Source organism: Oncorhynchus keta, chromosome 4 (assembly GCF_023373465.1).
Source record: "Oncorhynchus keta strain PuntledgeMale-10-30-2019 chromosome 4, Oket_V2, whole genome shotgun sequence".
In the NCBI taxonomy this organism is placed as follows: Eukaryota; Metazoa; Chordata; class Actinopteri; order Salmoniformes; family Salmonidae; genus Oncorhynchus; species Oncorhynchus keta.
The window spans coordinates 38,342,518-38,363,719 of record NC_068424.1 but is presented as its reverse complement, the minus strand read 5'-3'; the positions used below and the strand labels follow the sequence as shown (position 1 = coordinate 38,363,719).

The 21,202-nt window shown below is 43.5% G+C and overlaps 1 protein-coding gene across 1 annotated transcript in view; it reads right to left on the bottom strand.

Annotated features, from left to right (window-relative positions):
- LOC118374570 (enhancer of polycomb homolog 1-like) overlaps positions 1–9,654 on the bottom strand; it is a 76,717-nt gene extending 67,063 nt beyond the window's left edge. The window contains exon 1 of the mRNA XM_052506704.1: positions 9,357–9,654. The gene's annotated coding sequence lies outside the window, so the exon portion shown is untranslated. The remainder of the gene's footprint in view (positions 1–9,356) is intronic.
- Between the last annotated feature and the right edge of the window lie 11,548 nt (positions 9,655–21,202).

The window sequence follows — 21,202 nt, the reverse complement described above, 5'->3', positions numbered from 1 at the left end:
TTTGTAAGTAGGAAAACCTGCAAAATCGGCAGTGTATCAAATACTTGTTCTCCTCACAGTACATCAATGTTGTTGTTCGACGCTATCCGGAACATAATCAGATTATTCAACGCTGGTCCGACCAGACCTGAGCATGGGCGTTTCTGTCAATAGGCTGGGAGCAACAAAATGGAGTCGTGGTCAGATTTGCTGAAAGAAGGGCGAGGGAGGGCTTTGCATGCATCGCGGAAGTTAGAGTAACAATGATCCAAAATTTAAAATCCCCAGCCTCAGGATGGTGTTTACATAGAGCACAATGAAGTTCTTTCAGGGCCATTGAGGTGTCTGCTGGGGTGTACACAACCGATTATAAATCGAAGAGAATTCTCTTGGTCGATAATGCGGTCAGCATTTGATTGTAAGAAATTCTAGGTCAGGTGAACAAAAGGACTTGAGTTCCTGTATGTTGTTATGATCACACCACACTCATTAATCATAAGGCATTCTTCTTACCAGAGAGATGTTTGTTTCTGTTGGCGCAGTGCGTGAAGAAACCAGTTGGCTGTACCGACTCTTAACGTATCCCGAGTAAGCCATGTTTCCATGAAACAGAGAATGTTACTATCTCTGATGTCTCTCTGGAAGGCAAACCTTGCTTGGATTTCATCTACCTTGTTGTCAAGAGACTGGACATCGGTTAGTAGTATACTCGGGAGCGGTGGGCGATGTGCCCGTCTACAGAGCCTGACCAGAAGACCGCTCCGTCTACCCCTTCTGCGGCGCCGTTGTTTTGGGACGCCTGCTGGGATCCGATCCATTGTCCTGGGTGGTGGACCAAACAGAGGATCCGCTTTGGGAAAGTCGTATTCCTGGTCGCAATGTTGGTTACCGTAATTGCTGGACTATTAAGCGCACCTGAATATAAACCGCATCCACTGAATTATTAAAAAATATGTATTTTGTACATAAATAAGCCGCAGGTGCCTACCGGTACATTGAAACAAATGAACTTTACACAGCCTTTAAACGAAACACGGCTTGTAACAAAAATTAAAACAGCAGCCTACCAAGAAAGTCATTGGTCACTATCTTCCTCCTCCTGTGCACTAAACCACTGAAGTCATCTCCTTCGGTGTCGGAGTTGAATAGCCTCAGAATTGCTTCATTCGATGTTGGATCGTTTTCATTGTCGCTCTCATCACTTTCATCCGGAGGCAAATACCCCGCTGAGCTCATGCTGCCCCTTCAACACGCAGCAGTCCAGCCTTTCGAAACCCGTTGATGATAGTGGATTTTTTGACAATGCGCCACGCTGTCAGGACCCACTGGCAGACTTGCCCATAAGATGCTCTTCGCCTGCGGCCCGTTTTAGTGAAGGATTTCTCCCCACTTGTCATCCAAGCCTCTCACTGAACAAGGAGCGCCACCTTATTAAATGCACGATTTACACTGATGTCGAGTGGCTGCAAATACTTTGGGCCATCTGCTTTTCTTCCCTCTGAAAGGTTTGTCTTTTTGCACTGAGTCAGTTCCTCACGCTGCTTTCCAACGTCTTATCATCGACTCATTAAGGCCAAGCTCCCATGCAGCAGCTCTATTTCCTTTTCCAACAGCCAGATTTGTCACCTTCAACTTGAAAGCTGCATCATATACATTTCTCCGTGTCTTTGCCATGATGAGGGTGACAAAATTACTACCGTAATCAGAATGATGGGAAGTTTGAGCGCACTCGATTTACGTCACATTATGTGACGGTGCTCAGCTTTTTGGCGGCATGAATCTTGTGAAAGCGGGAAAAATCCATAAATTAGCCGCGTCATTGTATAAACAGCGAGGTTCAAAGTTTGGGAATAAAGTAGCGGCTTATAGTCCGGAAATTACGGTAGTTGACGTTGCTCTTATAGTTCCACCCGGCTGTATGTAATAAGAATTAAGATTTCCTGGGGTAACAGTGTAAGAAATAATACGTAAAAAAAATAAGAGTGCATAGCGAGGCGGCCATCTCTGTCGGCGCCGGATCTCGGTATGTATGTGTGTGTTTGAGAGAAAGGGAGACAGCGTGTGTGATTTAGGGAGTGTGTGTTAACTTTAGAGTAGGTTTCATGCAGTGTTTTCCCCCTACTGCCACAATGACATGCAGATCATCACATATATTCCTTCCTCCAAACAAATCATAGGTAGGCCTCGGCAAATATTAGCAAAGTAGCCATTCTATGTAGTATTCCATACTGAACTAGAATAAAACGCAACAATTTCAGTTCACATAAGGATTTTAGTCAATTGAAATAAATTAATTAGGCACTAACCTATGGATTTCACATAACTGGGCAGGGACGCACCCACTGGGGAGACAGGCCCAGCCATTCAGAATTAGTTTCCCCAACAAAAGGCTTTATTGCAGACAGAAATACTCCTCAGTTCCATCAGCTGTCCAGATGACTGGTCTCAGACGATCCCGCAGGTGAAGAAGCCGGATGTGGAGGTCCTGAGCTTGCGTGGCTACACATGGTCTGCAGATGTGATGCCGGTTGAACATACTGCCAAATTCTCTCAAATGACATTGGAGGCAGCTTGTGGTGGAGAAATTAACAATAACTTCTCTGGCAACAGCTCTGGTGGACATGCCTGCAGTCAGCACATCAATAGCACACTCCCTCAAAACATCTGTGGCAGTGTGTTGTGTGACAAAACTGCACATTTTAGAGTGGCCTTGTTTTGTCCCCAACACAGGGTGCACCTGTGTAACGATCATGCTGTTTAATCAGCGTATTTATATGCAACACCTTTCAGGTGGATGGATTATCTTGGCAAAGTAGAAATGCTCACTAACAGGGATATAAACTCATTTCTGTACAAAATTTGAGAGAAATAAGCTTTTTGTGCATATGGAAAATTTCTGGTAACTTTTATTTCAGTTCATAAAACATGGGACTAACACGTTACATGTTGCATTTAAATTTTTGTTCAATATATTACACAGTTAACAGTATGAAGTTAATGTGTTGTATTGAGTAGAAGTATGAATATCAGTGCCAGATGTGTAGCACATGAGCATTACGTTTAGAAAACGGGAACAAGGCGAACAGGACACGAGACCACTGAATTTCCCCACGTGGTATCGCGATACTTCACCTGGTATCATAAGTCAAATGTTGGCATCGTGACAACACTAGTCTCTACTCAACAAATATTGTTTGTTTTTGAAGGGTACTGTTGCACAGCCTGCTGCTGGCTTTTCACTCCACCACCATAGCCCCCAATGCATTACACTATAGACTGTACATAGAATACATATTGGCTTGTAGCTAAAATTGGGTGGGAAATACTCAGTGGGGTCTCTACCAACCAAATATGTGTAGTTTGAAGGGGACTGTGTCATACATATCCCTATCTCCAACCCCTCCATAACCTCCAATGCAATACATTGTAATAGATTTATACATATTGGCATGTAGAGAGAACTTTTCTACCCATCTCAGCTACTTCTTCCGGCGCCGACAGAGATGGCCGCCTCGCTTCGCGTTCCTAGGAAACTATGCAGTTTTTTTTTTTTTACGTGTTATTTCTTACATTAGTACCCCAGGTCATCTTAGGTTTCATTACATACAGTCGAGAAGAACTACTGAATATAAGATCAGCGTCAACTCACCATCAGTACGACCAAGAATATGTTTTCCGCGACGCGGATCCTGTGTTCTGCCTTACAAACAGGACAACGGAATGGATCGCATGCAACGACCCAAAAAAACGACTCCGAAAAAGAGGGAAACGAGGCGGTCTTCTGGTCAGACTCCGAAAAAGGGCACACCGCGCACCACTCCCCAGCATTCTTCTTGCCAATGTCCAGTCTCTTGACAACAAGGTTGACGAAATCCAAGCAAGGGTGGCATTCCAGAGGGACATCAGAGACTGCAACGTTCTCTGCTTCACGGAAACATGGCTCACTGGAGAGACGCTATCCGATGCGGTGCAGCCAACGGGTGTCTCCACGCATCGCGCCGACAGAAACAAACATCTTTCTGGTAAGAAGAGTGGCGGGGACGTATGCCTCATGACTAACGAGACATGGTGTGATGAAGGAAACATACAGGAACTCAAATCCTTCTGTTCACCTGATTTAGAATTCCTCACAATCAAATGTAGACCGCATTATCTTCCAAGAGAATTCTCTTCCGATTATAATCACAGCCGTATATATCCCCCCCCAAGCAGACACATCGATGGCTCTGAACGAACTTTATTTAACTCTTTGCAAACTGGAAACCATTTATCCGGAGGCTGCATTCATTGTAGCTGGGGATTTTAACAAAGCTAATCTGGAAACAAGACTCCCTAAATTTTATCAGCATATCGATTGCGCAACCAGGGGTGGTAAAACCTTGGATCATTGTTACTCTAACTTCCGCGACGCATATAAGGCCCTGTCCCGCCCCCCTTTCGGAAAAGCTGACCACGACTCCATTTTGCTGATCCCTGCCTACAGGCAGAAACTAAAACAAGAGGCTCCCACGCTGAGGTCTGTCCAACGCTGGTCAGACCAAGCTGACTCCACACTCCAAGACTGCTTCCATCACGTGGACTGGGACATGTTTCGTATTGCGTCAGATAAATACGCTGATTCGGTGTGCGAGTTCATTAGAACGTGCGTCGAAGATGTCGTTCCCATAGCAACGATAAAAACATTCCCTAACCAGAAACCGTGGATTGATGGCAGCATTCGCGTGAAACTAAAAGCGCGAACCACTGCTTTTAATCAGGGCAAGGTGTCTGGTAACATGTCCGAATATAAACAATGCAGCTATTCCCTCCGCAAGGCTATTAAACAAGCTAAGCGTCAGTACAGAGACAAAGTGGAATCTCAATTCAATGGCTCAGACACAAGAGGCATGTGGCAGGGTCGACAGTCAATCACGGACTACAAGAAGAAACCCAGCCCAGTCACGGACCAGGATGTCTTGCTCCCAGACAGACTAAATAACTTTTTTGCCCGCTTTGAGGACAATACAGTGCCACTGACACGGCCTGCAACGAAAACATGCGGTCTCTCCTTCACTGCAGCCGAGGTGAGTAAGACATTTAAACGTGTTAACCCTCGCAAGGCTGCAGGCCCAGACGGCATCCCCAGCCGCGCCCTCAGAGCATGCGCAGACCAGCTGGCCGGTGTGTTTACGGACATATTCAATCAATCCCTATACCAGTCTGCTGTTCCCACATGCTTCAAGAGGGCCACCATTGTTCCTGTTCCCAAGAAAGCTAAGGTAACTGAGCTAAACGACTACCGCCCCGTAGCACTCACTTCCGTCATCATGAAGTGCTTTGAGAGACTAGTCAAGGACCATATCACCTCCACCCTACCTGACACCCTAGACCCACTCCAATTTGCTTACCGCCCAAATAGGTCCACAAACGATGCAATCTCAACCACACTGCACACTGCCCTAACCCACCTGGACAAGAGGAATACCTGTGAGAATGCTGTTCATCGACTACAGCTCGGCATTCAACACCATAGTACCCTCCAAGCTCGTCAGCAAGCTCGAGACCCTGGGTCTCGACCCCGCCCTGTGCAACTGGGTACTGGACTTCCTGACGGGCCGCCCCCAGGTGGTGAGGGTAGGCAACAACATCTCCTCCCCGCTGATCCTCAACACGGGGGCCCCACAAGGGTGCGTTCTGAGCCCTCTCCTGTACTCCCTGTTCACCCACAACTGCGTGGCCACACACGCCTCCAACTCAATCATCAAGTTTGCGGACGACACAACAGTGGTAGGCTTGATTACCAACAACGACGAGACGGCCTACAGGGAGGAGGTGAGGGCCCTCGGAGTGTGGTGTCAGGAAAATAACCTCACACTCAACGTCAACAAAACTAAGGAGATGATTGTGGACTTCAGGAAACAGCAGAGGGAACACCCCCCTATCCACATCGATGGAACAGTAGTGGAGAGGGTAGCAAGTTTTAAGTTCCTCGGCATACACATCACAGACAAACTGAATTGGTCCACTCACACTGACAGCGTCGTGAAGAAGGCGCAGCAGCGCCTCTTCAACCTCAGGAGGCTGAAGAAATTCGGCTTGTCACCAAAAGCACTCACAAACTTCTACAGATGCACAATCGAGAGCATCCTGGCGGGCTGTATCACCGCCTGGTACGGCAACTGCTCCGCCCTCAACCATAAGGCTCTCCAGAGGGTAGTGAGGTCTGCACAACGCATCACCGGGGGCAAACTACCTGCCCTCCAGGACACCTACACCACCCGATGTTACAGGAAGGCCATAAAGATCATCAAGGACAACAACCACCGAACCACTGCCTGTTCACCCCGCTATCATCCAGAAGGCGAGGTCAGTACAGGTGCATCAAAGCTGGGACCGAGAGACTGAAAAACAGCTTCTATCTCAAGGCCATCAGACTGTTAAACAGCCACCACTAACATTGAGTGGCTGCTGCCAACACACTGTCATTGACACTGACCCAACTCCAGCCACTTTAATAATGGGAATTGATGGGAAATGATGTAAATATATCACTAGCCACTTTAAACAATGCTACCTTATATAATGTTGCTTACCCTACATTATTCATCTCATATGCATACGTATATACTGTACTCTACATCGACTGCATCCTTATGTAATACATGTATCACTAGCCACTTTAACTATGCCACTTTGTTTACTTTGTCTACATACTCATCTCATATGTATATACTGTACTCGATACCATCTACTGTATGCTGCTCTGTACCATCACTCATTCATATATCCTTATGTACATATTCTTTATCCCCTTACACTGTGTATAAGACAGTAGTTTTGGAATTGTTAGTTAGATTACTTGTTGGTTATCACTGCATTGTCGGAACTAGAAGCACAAGCATTTCGCTACACTCGCATTAACATCTGCTAACCATGTGTATGTGACAAATCAAATTTGATTTGATTTAAAGTGGGGTGGAAAATAATCAGTCCCCCTGAAAAACGAACCATATTTGTGGTTATTTTTAGTCGTTATTCACAGTCACTATTAAAACATTTCTTATCTTTAACTTTTTTTTGTCCTTTAGCAGATGCTCTTATTCAGAGCGACTTACAGTAGTGAGTGTATACATTTCTGCATTGTACAACTCTGCATTGTTGGAAAAGAACCGGTAAGTAAGCATTTCGCTGTTAGTCTACACCTGTTGTTTACAAAGTACAATTTTTTTGATAGATAAGTAGAATCAAAAGTATTAAACGTTTCAGCTAGTAGCTAGCTAGTTATTTTTTATTTAAAATAAAGGTTCAGTGAGTCATACTGATACCAAGGTCTCTTACAGATGCGCCCTGAATGACATCAATTACAAAAGATACACACAAAATATAAAATGCATGCAGAAAGACAAACACTGTCATAAAATACAAACACATTCATCAGTAATAAGATCCTCTATTAGCTTTCTGAATTGCCTTTAAGGTACTAAAACATCAAATGTAAGAACATTTAAGATGGTTTTCTTGGACCTTAGTTGTGGAACAAAAAGCTGATTTACTAGAGAGTCCCCCTTTGCTGCTATAACAACCCCCCCACACTCGATGTTGGAACATTACTGCGGGAACTTGCTTCCATTCAGCCACAAGAGTATTAGTGAAGTCGGGCACGGGTGTCGGCGATTAGGCCTGACTCAAAGTAGGCATTCCAATTCATCCCAAAGGTGTTCGATGGGGTCAAGGATCTGTGCAGGACAGTCAAGTTCTTCCACACCGATCTCAACAAACCATTTCTGTAATGGACCACACTTGTGCACGGGGGGCATTTTCATGCTGAAACAGAAAAGGGTCTTCCCCAAACTGTTGCCACAAAGCTGGAAGCACAGAATCATCTAGAATGTCATTGTACACTGTAAAGTTAAGAATTCCCTTCACTGGAACTAAGGGGCCAAGTCCGAACCATGAAAAAAAGCTCCAGAAAAAAATGATCCACCAAACTTTACAGCTGGGACTATGCATGCATTGGGGAATGTAATATAATAATAATATATGCCATTTAGCTGACGCTTTTATCCAAAGCGACTTACAGTCATGTGTGCATACATTCTACGTATGGGTGGTAGAGATCTCCTGGCATCCACCAAACCCAGATTAGTCTGTCGGACTGCCAGATGGTGACGCGTGATTCATCACTCCAGAGAACGTGTTGATCTTAGTCTTGCTAGGATAGGATATGGAAAGCAATTTCATGATGCTCCCAACGAACAGTTCTTGTTCTGACGTTGCATTCAGAGACAGCTTGGTACTCGGAAGCGAGTGTTGCAACCGAGGACAGACTACTTTTACGCGCAACAGCACTCGGCAGTCCTGTTCTGTGAGCTTGTGTGGTCTACCACTTTGTGGCTGAGCCATTGTTGCTCCTAGACGTTTCTACTTCACAATAACAGCACTTACAGTCGACGGGGGGGCAGCTCTAGTAGGGCAGAATATTTTAGGAACTGACTTGTTGGAAAGAAGGAATCCTATGAAGGTGCCACGTTGGAAGTCACTGAATGACCAATGTTTGGTCTTCAGTAAGGCCATTCTACTGCCAATGTTTGTCTATGGAGAATTCATGGCGGTGTGCACAATTCTATACACCTGTCAGCAACCGGTGTGGCTGAAATATCCGAATGTACTAATTTGAAGGCGTGTCCACATACATTACTAAACTATATATACACAGAAGTATCCATCAACCTACGTGACTTCAAAGAGGGCCAACCAACTTTCTGGTAGAGAATGCAGTGTTCAGAGACACAAAATGGTACAACAATATCGTACGTTAGCGAGATTTGCTTGGTGGTCACTTGACTTAGTTACGAATGTCGAATAATTTGCAGTTATAAAAAAAGTAGGTAACTAGCGCCGTTAGCTAGTTGACTGGCTAGATAAGTTAGCGAGCCAAATTGTCGAGTTAACGTTACGCCCACGATAAAATAAAATGTAGTAACAGCTTTTCAATTCTTGACCTTAGCGAATGTTTGGTCACACAGTCCAGGCAGATGTTGCGGGGCTAACTTAGTTAGCTAACGTTCGTTTTTTTCAAGAACGAGAACAGTTAATGTTAACAGCTAAGTTAAATAACTTTACAAATGTATAGACGAATAAGAAATGTGCGTATATAGCAGGCTAGATTGTGGGGAAGGCCATTTGATATCCAAGTTACTTTTACACCAGCGTTTTTAAAAACGAGAGTTGTGATTTAAGACATGGGCGTCGTAGCAAACGTCGTTAGCTTGCTAACATTAGCCAATGTCTTCCTTTTCTTTGGCTAGCTACATTCAAAAACTTGTCAAATGTACATTACAATATTTATTCTAGTATAGATAGTCTGAGACAAACCCCATACTAGAAAAGGAACTTACCAGAGAAACCACCAGGGAGGACGATGACAACTCTGGTCGACATGAGTCGAATATCCCAGCTAACGTTAGCCATAGGAAACCGTCCGCATTATTAGTTGCTAGCTTTAGCTCAGCAATCCAAACACTATGCAGTATTTAGAACATAGCTACACATTTCTCTCGGTTGTCATTGTAAATTGTGTGTTGGATCAATATTTTGCTGTCCAACATCAGAACTTGAAGGCATATCATAGCTGTTGCGAAAAATATGTCCAAAAAGATTATAGCTCAGCTGACCAAGCCAACATTTGCATTGTCAAACAGACGGTTTGTGATTGGACAGTTTGAGTGGCACCAATCACCTGTGGCGACGATGAGCTCACTGTTAGTTTACTCCAGTGGACCTAGTAAAAACATTACTGAACCAGATTAATATTATATTCTACTTCTACTCCATTAATTATCGATGAAGGCCAATGGTAAGACTGAAATGTGTGAATGTATTGTACTAAAATTGAATTGTGTACACGTATGGCTCATTTGATGTAAATTCCCTGCAGCCAGACAATATACATGGAACATTTAATCTGACCTGATAATATGAATTTAGTGTGGAAATGTATTGCTGGAGCAGTAGTGTAGACACATTCATTTACCAGGCAGACAGACACAGTGACAATATTCCATGTGAAATACATTGTTGCAATGAGATGCAACATTTTCCTTCCCCACTCAAGGTAAAGGAGTGTTTTGCTAATTCCTACCCCACCCCCTTTCTCCCTTTCCCTTCACAGCTTTTTTTTTGTGCAAAGAACCGTCCTGCTTTCATCTGCTTCTGGGATGGGCTAATGCTGCAGCCCATATTGCCCATCAGACACAGATGAGAGAGAGGGAGAGTCAGAGGAAGCATATGGAATTATCTAGAAATAAACCTCCTTGACTGTAAAAACTTTGCATGTCACAGAGTTCTGTGCTTGCTAGATGTTTGCATCGTGTCACAGAGGGAGGGTAGAACATAGTGAGTAATATCACATTCTCAGCAATTTCATCAGCAGCCTTCTGGGTTTATACAAATGTTTATGAGAAATTTACTGTAAAAATTCTGTGTCATGTGATAACAAAGAGATCCCTCTTTAGCACTGCCCTGTGGTTTACAGTGAGAACAGTCTAGGAGAGATGATTGTGGCTGAGACAGGTCAATGGGTTTGTAAAGGAGAGACTAAACTGTGTCCCAAATGGCTCCCTATTTCTATTTCTTACATACCATTTGGGACACAGAGATTTAGTCTCTCCATTACAACCCATTGACCTGTCTCAGCCACAATCATCTCTCCTAGACTGTTCTCAAATATAATTATTTCAAGATTGCTCTGGTGTACTTTTTTAAAGAATATCTTCAGTGTGGTAATTGGTATTACCGAGAATGAATATAAAAACTTTGGGAGCCAAGCTATTCTGAAGAGGTTTATTTTACCTGTAAGATTTATGGGAAGATTGTTCCATTTAATTAGATCTGCTTTCATATTGTTGAGTAAAGTTATCTTTACATGTTTGTTGTCACTTATTAAGCATCCTAAGTACTTGATCTTTTTTTGTGGTCCACCTAAACAACTGCTGTAGATCATGAGTTATTACTTTTATTTTTCCTGTTGCCCAATATTTTTTTTTTTTCCAGTAAATTTTATATCCTGAGATTTGTTTTATCCCTTTTTCTCCTCAATTGGTAGTTACAGTCTTCTCATTGCTGCAACTCCAGTACGGACTAGGGAGAGGCGAAGGTCAAGAGCCGTGCGTCCTCTGTAACACAACCCAACCAAGTCGCACTGCTTCTTGACACAATGCCCACTTAACCCGGAAGCCAGCCGCACCAATGTGTTGGAGGAAACACCGTACACCTGGCTACCGTGTCAGCATGCAATGCACCCGGCCCACCACAAGAGTCACTAGTGTGCGATGGGACAATGTCGGCCAAACCCTCCCCTAACCCAGATGACGCTAGGCCAATTGTGCACCTCCCCGGTCTCCTGGTCGCGGACGGCTGCGACAGAGCCTGGACTCAAACCCAGAGTCCGTAGTGGCACAGCTAGCACTGCGATGCAGTGCCTTAGACCACTGCGCCACTCGGGAGGCCCTTATATCCTGAGACTTTACAGTATTCTGAAAATATTTTTAGCAAGAGGGGCAGTGAGTTTTCAATATTGTTCAGGTATATCAGGAGATTTTGGGGCAGCAGGTAGCCTAGTTGTTAGAGCATTGGGTTAGTAACCGAAAGGTTGCTGGATTGAATCCCTGAGCTGACAAGGTAAAAATCTGTCTTTCTGCCCCTGAGCAAGGCAGTTAACCCATTGTTCCCCGGTAGGCTGTCATTATAAATAAGAATTTGTTCTTAACTGACTTGCCTAGTTAAATAAAGGTTAAAAATAAAAATGTATCTGCAAATAAGTTTAGTTTATATGAATGTTTACCAATACTGATACCTGTTACATTTGGGTCCTGTCTAATTCTTTACGCAGGCGGTTCAATTGCCAGTGCAAACAGGAGGGGGGAGAGATGACATTCCTGTCCTGTGCCACTTTCTAAAGCAGTTTCATTAAATAATATATTATAACATTTATATAGCATTTAACATTTTAACATCATAACATTTATATAGCATTTTTACTAAATGTATTATTTTAGCTGGAAAGTTGAAAGCTTCTAAAGTTTTAAATAGAAAAGTCATGACTTCCGCCGAAGTCGATCCCTCTCCTTGTTCGGGCGGCGTTCGGCGGTCGATGTCACCGGTCTCTAGCCATCACTGATCCACCTTTCATTTTCCATTTGTTTTGTCTTTGTTTTCTACACACCTGGTTTCATTCCCCAATTACATGTTCATTTATTTAACCCTCTGTTTCCCCCATGTTTTTGTGCGTGATTGTTTCTTTTGGTACGTTATTGGCTGGTTTTCGACGGGTACCGTTTTCACCCGTGCGTAATTGATTACCGTTTTTTGTTGGTGAGGTGTATTGTTACCTTGTGCCTTTATTTTGAGAAAGTACATTGCTCACTCATTCTGCTCTCCTGCGCCTGACTTCATGCACCAGCTACACCCACCTTCTGACAAGAAAAGGTCATTCAAGACATAATTTCAGCATCAACGGTTATTATTGAAAGATCTATATCCAGTTCTTTAGCATATCGTATTAAACTGAAACATATTCTTGTATTTGTAAGTGTCTATTTTTAATAAACCCTGTTTCATTGATATGTATCAAGTCTGGTAAGACTTTTGCCATTCTATTTCTAAAGAGACTTGTTATTATTTTGTCCCAAATTATTAAACTTATGGGTCTGTAATCAGCAGGGCACTCCAGATTTTCCTGTTTTTAATATAACTCAAGTAACTGTTTGATAAATGAAACTAGATGACACTGAATTCAGTGACATGTGGGTTGTCATTTCTGTAAATATGAGTGCTACTTTGTCCCAAAATGTTAAATAGAATGCTGTACATTGCTGGTGCTTTTCTCCATGCAAATATTTTAATATTGTCTACTATCTATTTTGGGTGATTGCTGCAGCACCCTGACCACCCCTATCTCCTGTGGCTATGGGGGCCATGGGAATATACAATGCCAACACAATCTCACACTCAATTTATGTAAATATTTGCAAAAAGTATTTCAGCAGATTTCTTGCGTTTTTGTGCGCATTTGTGTGGAAAAAATATATATATAATGTGTGACTTAATTCATAGGAAAATACACACATTTTTTTGTGCTACTATACATTTCGGGGGAGCAAACTTCTGAACAATATTTTGAAAGTTATTGGAGCAATGCATTCGGGCAATGGTGTTCTACACTGCCTTTTTTTGTCTCACACATTTATTTATATATAAAAAAACACGTTAACAACCCAATATTGATAATCAACCAAGTTGTCACAGAAATACTTGTACGAGGAGCCTCATGTTTTATTTTTTATTTTGTAGTAATGTCAATGCTGTTTTCTATGCTTGTTTTTGTCAGATTTTATGAGGGTTGCCAGATTGGAGTAAAAATCTGCATTTTTCTTATTTTCATTTGTGGTATCGATGAAGGTATTTGATTGGGGAATGGGGATACATTTTCACAAAGACAGGAAACAATCACCCACAAAACCCAACACCAAACAATATGGTTCCCAATCAGAGACAATGACTAACACCTGCCTCTGATTGAGAACCATATCAGGCCAAACACAGAAACAGACAAGCTAGACACAACATAGAATGCCCACTCAGATCACACCCTGACCAACCAAAACATAGAAACATACAAAGCAAACTATGGTCAGGGTGTGACAGAGAGCGCTGATCTATTGTTCTATTGTTCTATTGTCTTTTCACGCACACCCATTCACACAAACATACGCACACATATTCACACTAACATACGCACACAATGTCCTGCTACCCAGCCGACAAATATTAGGGGATTCTGTGAGACTTACTCCCCCTCCTCCCTCAAGATAGGGAGACTGGGAAGTACTGTCAGTGGCGCCAGCCAAGGTCGGCACTGAATCTTGCTCAGAGAGTCTGTCTGTTATTCAAATAAGGTTTATAGACATCAAAAAGAAAGGAGGACCAAGGCACTCTTCATATAATTAATTAAAATGCCTTTATTAGTATGGTATGTTCAATAGAAACAACGTTTTTTTTAAACCGATGCGTTTCGGCTGCATGGCCTTTGTCAGGGAGTACAAAAAATACTATACACATTAAAAGGTGAAATACTGTAGCTAAGTTATCTTCAAAATACAACTCCAAGCTCCAAGTATCAGAAGACTGAAAGGTAGTTCTAACCTTAAATATGACTGGGAGAAGTGTCAAGAATAAGAAAGCAATATATTGCATAGTACACTAGAACACAGCAAAACATGAACAACAACAGTCTAAGGACAAATTAGGCTAAATGTTCACTGGATGACAGCAAATGGACCCATCACAACCTTACAGGAAGGGTGAGAAATCCATATTTTCATTTAAACCAGGGTATTTAGTGGCCTGTAGTTTGTAAATCCCCAAACTTTCCCTTTGGTTTAACCGTTTAAGACGGTCCCCTTTTCTAATAGAGGCCGGAATATGATCAATACCCATAGCTTGTAGGGAGGCAGGGTTGCCACGGTGTAGGGACTTGTAGTGCCTTGCCATGGGGTAGTCTTCATTGCCTACCCGTATGGCGTACTTGTGTTCGCTAAGCTGTCTTGAAGGTGTCTCTTTGTCCGTCCAATGTAGAACACCTTGCACTGTGGACATTCCAATCTATAGATGACATGAGTGGTTTTACAGTTAATGAAATGCTTGACGTAATACTCCATTTTGGAAGCTGTGTCAACAAAATACTTATTCTGTGCAATATTACTGCAATGGTTGCAATGTTTACATTTAAAGGAGCCCTTGGGTTTGTGGTCAAGCCAAGTTTAACTGTGGACTAATTTGTCATTTAGGGTAGGATATCTCTTAAATCTTATTACTGGTGGCTCAGGAACAACTTGGCGTAGTAGCATATCACTTTGGATGATTCCCCAATTATTTTTAATGATTCTTTTAATTAATGTTCTCTGCTTCAGTGCTGTATTTTGTAACAAAATACACTCTCTCTGATGTATCACGAGGCACGGTTTATAGACATATTGTACAGACTATGGTCATACATAATTCTAATCAATTTCATACTCATACGATTATACGGCTTCAGAGTGGATTATTGTAGACATTCATATAAATTCCACCAACACATATATAGGGCAGGTAATCAAGGAGGTGATGGAGTCCAGGTGAGTGTCATTATGCGCCTAACGCTGGTGACAGGGGTGCGCCCTAACGAGCAGCCTGGTGACCTAGAGGCCAGAGAGGGAGCACACGTGACAGTACCCCCGCCCGACGCGCTGCTTCAGTCGCAGGACGCCGACCAAGATGAAGATCCCAGGGATCAGGAGCAGACCGGTCACCTCTGCTAAGGTTGAGGCATGGGAGGATGATGACTTAGAGCGCCGGAGAGAGATCATATGTAACAGTGCCCCGGAGCGGACAGTTCGCCTCAGCAGAGGCACAGAAACCTGACTAACTGGCAGAGGAGTGAACCTGATGAGCCGGCTGAGACCTCCCTGGTTGCCTCGGCTGAGTCACGGGAACATGTTCACCCAGCTTCGGCATGGGAGCCTATCGAACCCGCTGAGGCATGGGAGCCTACAAACCGGCTGAGGCTTCCCAGGTAGCTTCGACTCCAACACCGGACATCACCCCCAACACACAAAAAAAACACTCCCTGATGCTTGTCTTTGTTAAATCGTCATTCTGTAACGAGGTGCGCTGAGAGTCAGGAAGCAGTTCAGGGAGTGAGTGTTTTGATAAATAAACAAAATATAATACAACATAAGAAACACGAGCAACGCTTAGAGATGACACAGGAACAGAAACAGGAAACATGACGACTGGGGAAGAAACCAAAGGGAGTGACATATATACAGCGGCTTAAGAAAGTAATTAAAATCCTGGAATTAAAATGGATTTTTGGGAGGTTTGTATCAATTGATTTAAACAACATGCACTTTGAAGATGCATCTTTGAAGATGCAACATATTTTTTATTGTGAAACAAACAAGAAATAAGACAAAAATACTAGAAACTTGAGCGTGCATAACTCCCCCAAAGTCAATACTTCGTAGAGACACCTTTTGCTGCAAGTCTCTTGGGGTATGTCTCTATAAGCTTGGCACATCTAGCCGCTGGGAATTTTTCCCATTCTTCAAGGCAAAACTGCTCCAGCTCCTTCAAGTTGGATGGGTTCCGCTGGTGTACAGCAATCTTTAAGTCATACCACATATTTTCAATTGGATTGAGGTCTGGGCTTTGACTAGGCCATTCCAAGACATTTAAGTGTTTCCCCTTAAACCACTTGAGTGTTGCTTTAGCAGTAAGCTTAGGGTCATTGTCCTTCTGGAAGGTGAACCTCAGTCCCAGTCTCAAATCTCTGGAAGACGGAAATAACGCCAATAGCATGCAAAGCTGTCATCAAGGCAAAGGGTGGCTACTTTGAACAATATAAAATCTAAAATATATTTGGATTTGTTTAACACTTTCTTGGTTACTACATGATTCCATATGTGTTATTTCATAGTTTTGATATCTTCACTATTATTCTACAATGCAGTTTGGTGGAGAAAATTGCAAGATTATGTAATACTGTAATTGCATCAAATGGTTGTTTTATGCAACAGAATAGAGTGTTCTTATAACTCTATTGTGTCTGTGTGGACTGAAAGTGGACCTTTGGGAGATTTAACACTGACAGAAGATTTACGTTGTCTTTGGGTGATAAGCCTAACAAGACTGCATTCCATAGCATGCATTAATGTTTCTGTACTGGGGTACCAGGGGGAGATGGCTCCAGGGCCAGACCCTGGTCTCTACACAATGAGAACAGCATTTACAGCATATACTGTTTGCAGTGAATTATTAGCAACCTTGTGACCCTTTCCATACATCTGTTGTTTGTCATGGACTTTGCTATAACATGCTGTGGCTCATATCCGCTTGCTGGGGCTCTCAACGAATTACCTACAGGAGGCTCGTTGACAAGCTCCTTACTGCAGTAATTAAATAATAAAGTTGGATTGTTTCTAAGAAATCTAAAAGTATCTCCTTTTGATTAGAATAATTCCACGATGGTAGAAAATAGTTAAAATAAAGAAAAACCCTTGAATGTCTCCAAACTTTTGACTGGCACTGTGGGGCTGCAGGTAGCCTAGTGGTTAGAGCACTGGGCTAGTAACTGAAAGGTTGCTGGATTGAATCCCTCGAGGTAAAAATCTGTCGTTCTGCGCCTGAGCAAAGCACTGTTCCCCAGGCGCTGAAGATGTGGATGTCAATTAAGGCAGTCCCCCACACCTCTCTGATTCAGAGGGGTTGGGTTAAATGCGGAAGACATATTTCAGTTGAAGGAAAACAGCTGTACAACTGACTAGGTATCCCCCCCCAATATGTCAGCAAAGGTGAGTGGTTACCTCTTAGTACAGACTTTTGAGTTAAAATTCAAGCACGTGGGGGACTACCCCATAGACCTGTACCTCCATGGACCTCTGCTTCTTCATGGAGGATGACCTACCCAATGTCAAGAGGCTGGGGACACACCTGATGGAGGAGATGAGGAACACCACCAGCGACTTCAAAATGGGTATGTGCGTGTGTGCGTGCCTGCCTGCTTGCTTGCCTGGCTGCCTGCCCGGTCGTACTGATTGGCCCAGATTTGTGGATTCATTACTGCTAAACAGTATTTTGCATTACTTCCCTGAAGGCTTTGGAGCATTTGTGGACAAGACACAAAATAGTACCACAGAGGGGATGCTCCAGAACCCATGCAAAAGGACTGAGCCCTGGCTCTGCTCCCTTCCATTTTACATTGACATTTTAGTCATTTAGCAGACATCCTTATACAGAGCGACATACAGCATGCATCTTAAGATAGCTAGGTAGGACAACCACATATCACAGCATCAATAACGTAGCTATCAGTAGAGTCAGTGATAGAAGGAGGGGTCAAGGTGAGGAGGAGGATTATTTAAGATACTGTTTGAAGATTTATGGTTTCAGATATTTTCGGAAGTTGGGCAGGGACTCTGCTGTTCAAGCCTCTTGGGGAAGCTGGTTCCAACATCGGGGTGCCAGGACAGAGAAGAGCTTGGACTGGGCTGAGCGGCTGCTGCCCTCCCATAGGGGTTGGAGGGCCAAGAGACCTGAGGTGGCAGAATGTAGTGCTCGGGTTGGGATGTTTGAGCATAACCTGAAGGTAGGGAGGGGCAGTTCCTCTTGCTGTTCCGTAGGTCACTGCTTTGATGTTTGCAGAGAATGACAGGGTGTTGTCCAGGGTCACGCCAAGGTTCTTTGCACTCTGGGAGAGTGACACTGTGTAGCTATCAGCTGTGATGGATAGGTCTGAGTGAGAAGGCCTTCCACAGGAGGAAGAGCAGTTACATTTTTTTGAGGTTGATCTTGAAGATCATATGAAGATCATCAAAGGTAATTGTAATCAAATGTAAAGGTAATTGATTAATTTTATAGCTATTTCTGACTTTTGTTACTCCTCTACTTGGCTGGAAAATGTTTGTATGGTTTTGTGTTCCTGGCGCTGTCCTCAGATAATCGCATGGTATGCTTTCGCCGTAAAGCCTTTTTGAAATCTAACACAGCAGCTGGATTAACAAGAAGTTAAGCTTTGTTTTGATGTATTACACTTATATTTTCGTGAATGTTGAATATTTATATTCCTGTCGTTTGAATTTGGCGCTCTGCAATTTCACTGGATGTTGTCAAATGGATCCTGCTGAAGGGATTGGCGTGTGAAGAGATCTCTAAGAGGTTTTAAAAGGCAACAATAAAATAACAGTAACAAGGTTATATGCAGGGGGTTCCGGTACAGAGTCAACGTGTGGGGGCACAGGTTAGTCAAGGTAATTGAGGTAATATGTACATGTAGGTAGAGGTAAAATGACGATGTATAGATCATAAAAAGAGAGTAGCAGCAGCGTAAAAAGGGAAGGGGGTCAATGCAAATAGTCCGAGCAGCCATTTGGTTAGCTTTTCAGTAGTCTTATGACTTGGGTAGAAGCTGTTAAGAAGCCTTTTGGACCTAGACTTGTGAGAGTACGTGGTGCAGACACAGATCCTCTCCAAGCCACCTGGTAGGATCGGTCTGCCAGGTAGGATGCAATCCAAGAATGTACAGGGCCCAAGACGCCCAGCCCTGAGAGGGTGGATCTGATTGTTTACGATGTCGAATGCAGTGGATAGATCTAGGAGGATGAGAACAGAGGAGAGAGAGAGTCAGCTTTGTCATTGCAGAGAGCCCCCGTGAAACAAAGAAGAGCAGTCTCGGTTGAGTTACCCGTCTTGGGTCAAGAAGATCATTCTGTGAGAGATAACGAGAAAGTTAATCAGAGACAGCACACTCAAGTGTTTTGGAAAGAAAATAAATAAGGGATAACAGGTCTGTAGTTTTTGACGTCAGATAAGTTGAGTGTTGGTTTATTGAGGAGGGGAGCAACTTGGGCCATTTTGAAGTCCGAGGGGATGCAGCCAGTGGTCAGCGAGGAGGAAAGTGAGGAATGGGAGAAGGTCCAGAGATGGTCTGGAGGAGGGGATGCGGTCGAGCGACCAGGTTGTAGGTCAGCCAGACCACTAGTTGCAGGATGTAATCTGGAGAGAGAGGGGAGAAAGAGGTCAAGGCGTAGGGTAGTTCTTCCTTTCACTTACCACGACCTCCTGGGCCTCACGGCCAATATAAGCCTTTTCATTGAGCTGATGGGGGGGGGGGGCAGCCGATCTCAGGAAAACTGGACTCAACAGAGAGGGAGCCTGGATGCTTGATGTGAATTTTTACGTAATCATCACTGCCCCTCAGTGGGTCTGGCACCAGTACGGGATAGTCCCGGGTGGTCATCAAGCCCCAGGGCTACAGTGAGGAGGTGGAGACTATGCTGAAGACCATATGTGACTGTCCATGTCAGAGGGATAGGAAAGTTGTGTGGCATGTCAGAGCGTTGTGTGAGAAAGTAAAGCCGAGCATGAAGAATCATGGGAGACACCTTTGTCGCCATGACAACACCTCAGAAGAGTGCAGTGGGCAAGGCGTGTGTGTTTCAGGAAAGTGTGTGTTCCATAAAAGCCACAGAAATCCCACCCTGCATGCTTACTCTGGGCAGTTCTGTGAGTGCAGTGACTTCCACTATGACCAGTACCGGGGCTTACCATGTGGAGATAGGTCTGTGCTCTCTTTCTGACATCTGACATACTGTTTAATCAATCAATCAATCAATCAATCAATCAATCAATCAATCAATCAAATGTATTTATAAAGCCCTTTTTACACCAGCCGATGTCACAAAGTGCTATACAGAAACTCAGACTAAAACTCCAAACAGCAAGCAATGCAGATGTAGAAACACAGTGTCTAGGAAAAACTCCCCAGAAATGCAGGAACCTAGGAAGAAACCTTGAGAGGAACCAGGCTCGGAGGGGTGGCCAGTCCTCTTCTGGCTGTGCCGTGTGGAGATTATAACAGTTCTACTGCTTTACATGGGCAGGTCAAGACAAGGGGCACTATTTACACAGTTAAATAGACCTGCCCATTTAAAGCAGTAGAATGCAACAGTCGACCTGGTCGTGCTGCTGCTCCGGCTATGGAACCCTGACCTGTTCACCGGACCTGCTGTTTTCGACTCTCGCGCTCTACTGCACCTGCCGTCTCTAACTCTGACATTTACTCCTGAGGTGCTGACCTGTTGCACCCTCTACAACCACTGTGATTGTTATTATTTGACCCTGCTGGTCGTCTAGGAACGTTGTAATCCGAATGTTAGCAATGCTAAAAAGTACATGTAAAATCCCATAGCGAATGCTAGCTAAATGCTAAAGAGCGCATAAACTATTTGACATAAACTACTTGCTGGACAGACATCCCAGCTCCTAAAGTTATATATGTAACTCAAAAATGTGCTGCACGCACAAAGCAAATGTTATACAACAAGGCTCTTGATCCAGGAGGGGATTATCTGCTGTTACCAAGAGAAGCTTGATTTTGCAAGAAGCTAGACACTTAGCTAGATAACTAACTACTAAATTAGCAAACCAAATGTACAACTGCAGAGCATGGTGAGTGGAACTGTATTTTTTATTGCAGCTCACTAACTCTTTAAAATTACTTGTGTGAAACATTGTTACATTTGCTTTATCTTGGCCAGGTCGCAATTGTAAATGGGAACTTGTTCTCAACTTGCCTACCTGGTTAAATAAAGGTTAAGTAAAATAAATCAAATTAAATACAAAATTTCAACTTTAGGTCAACATT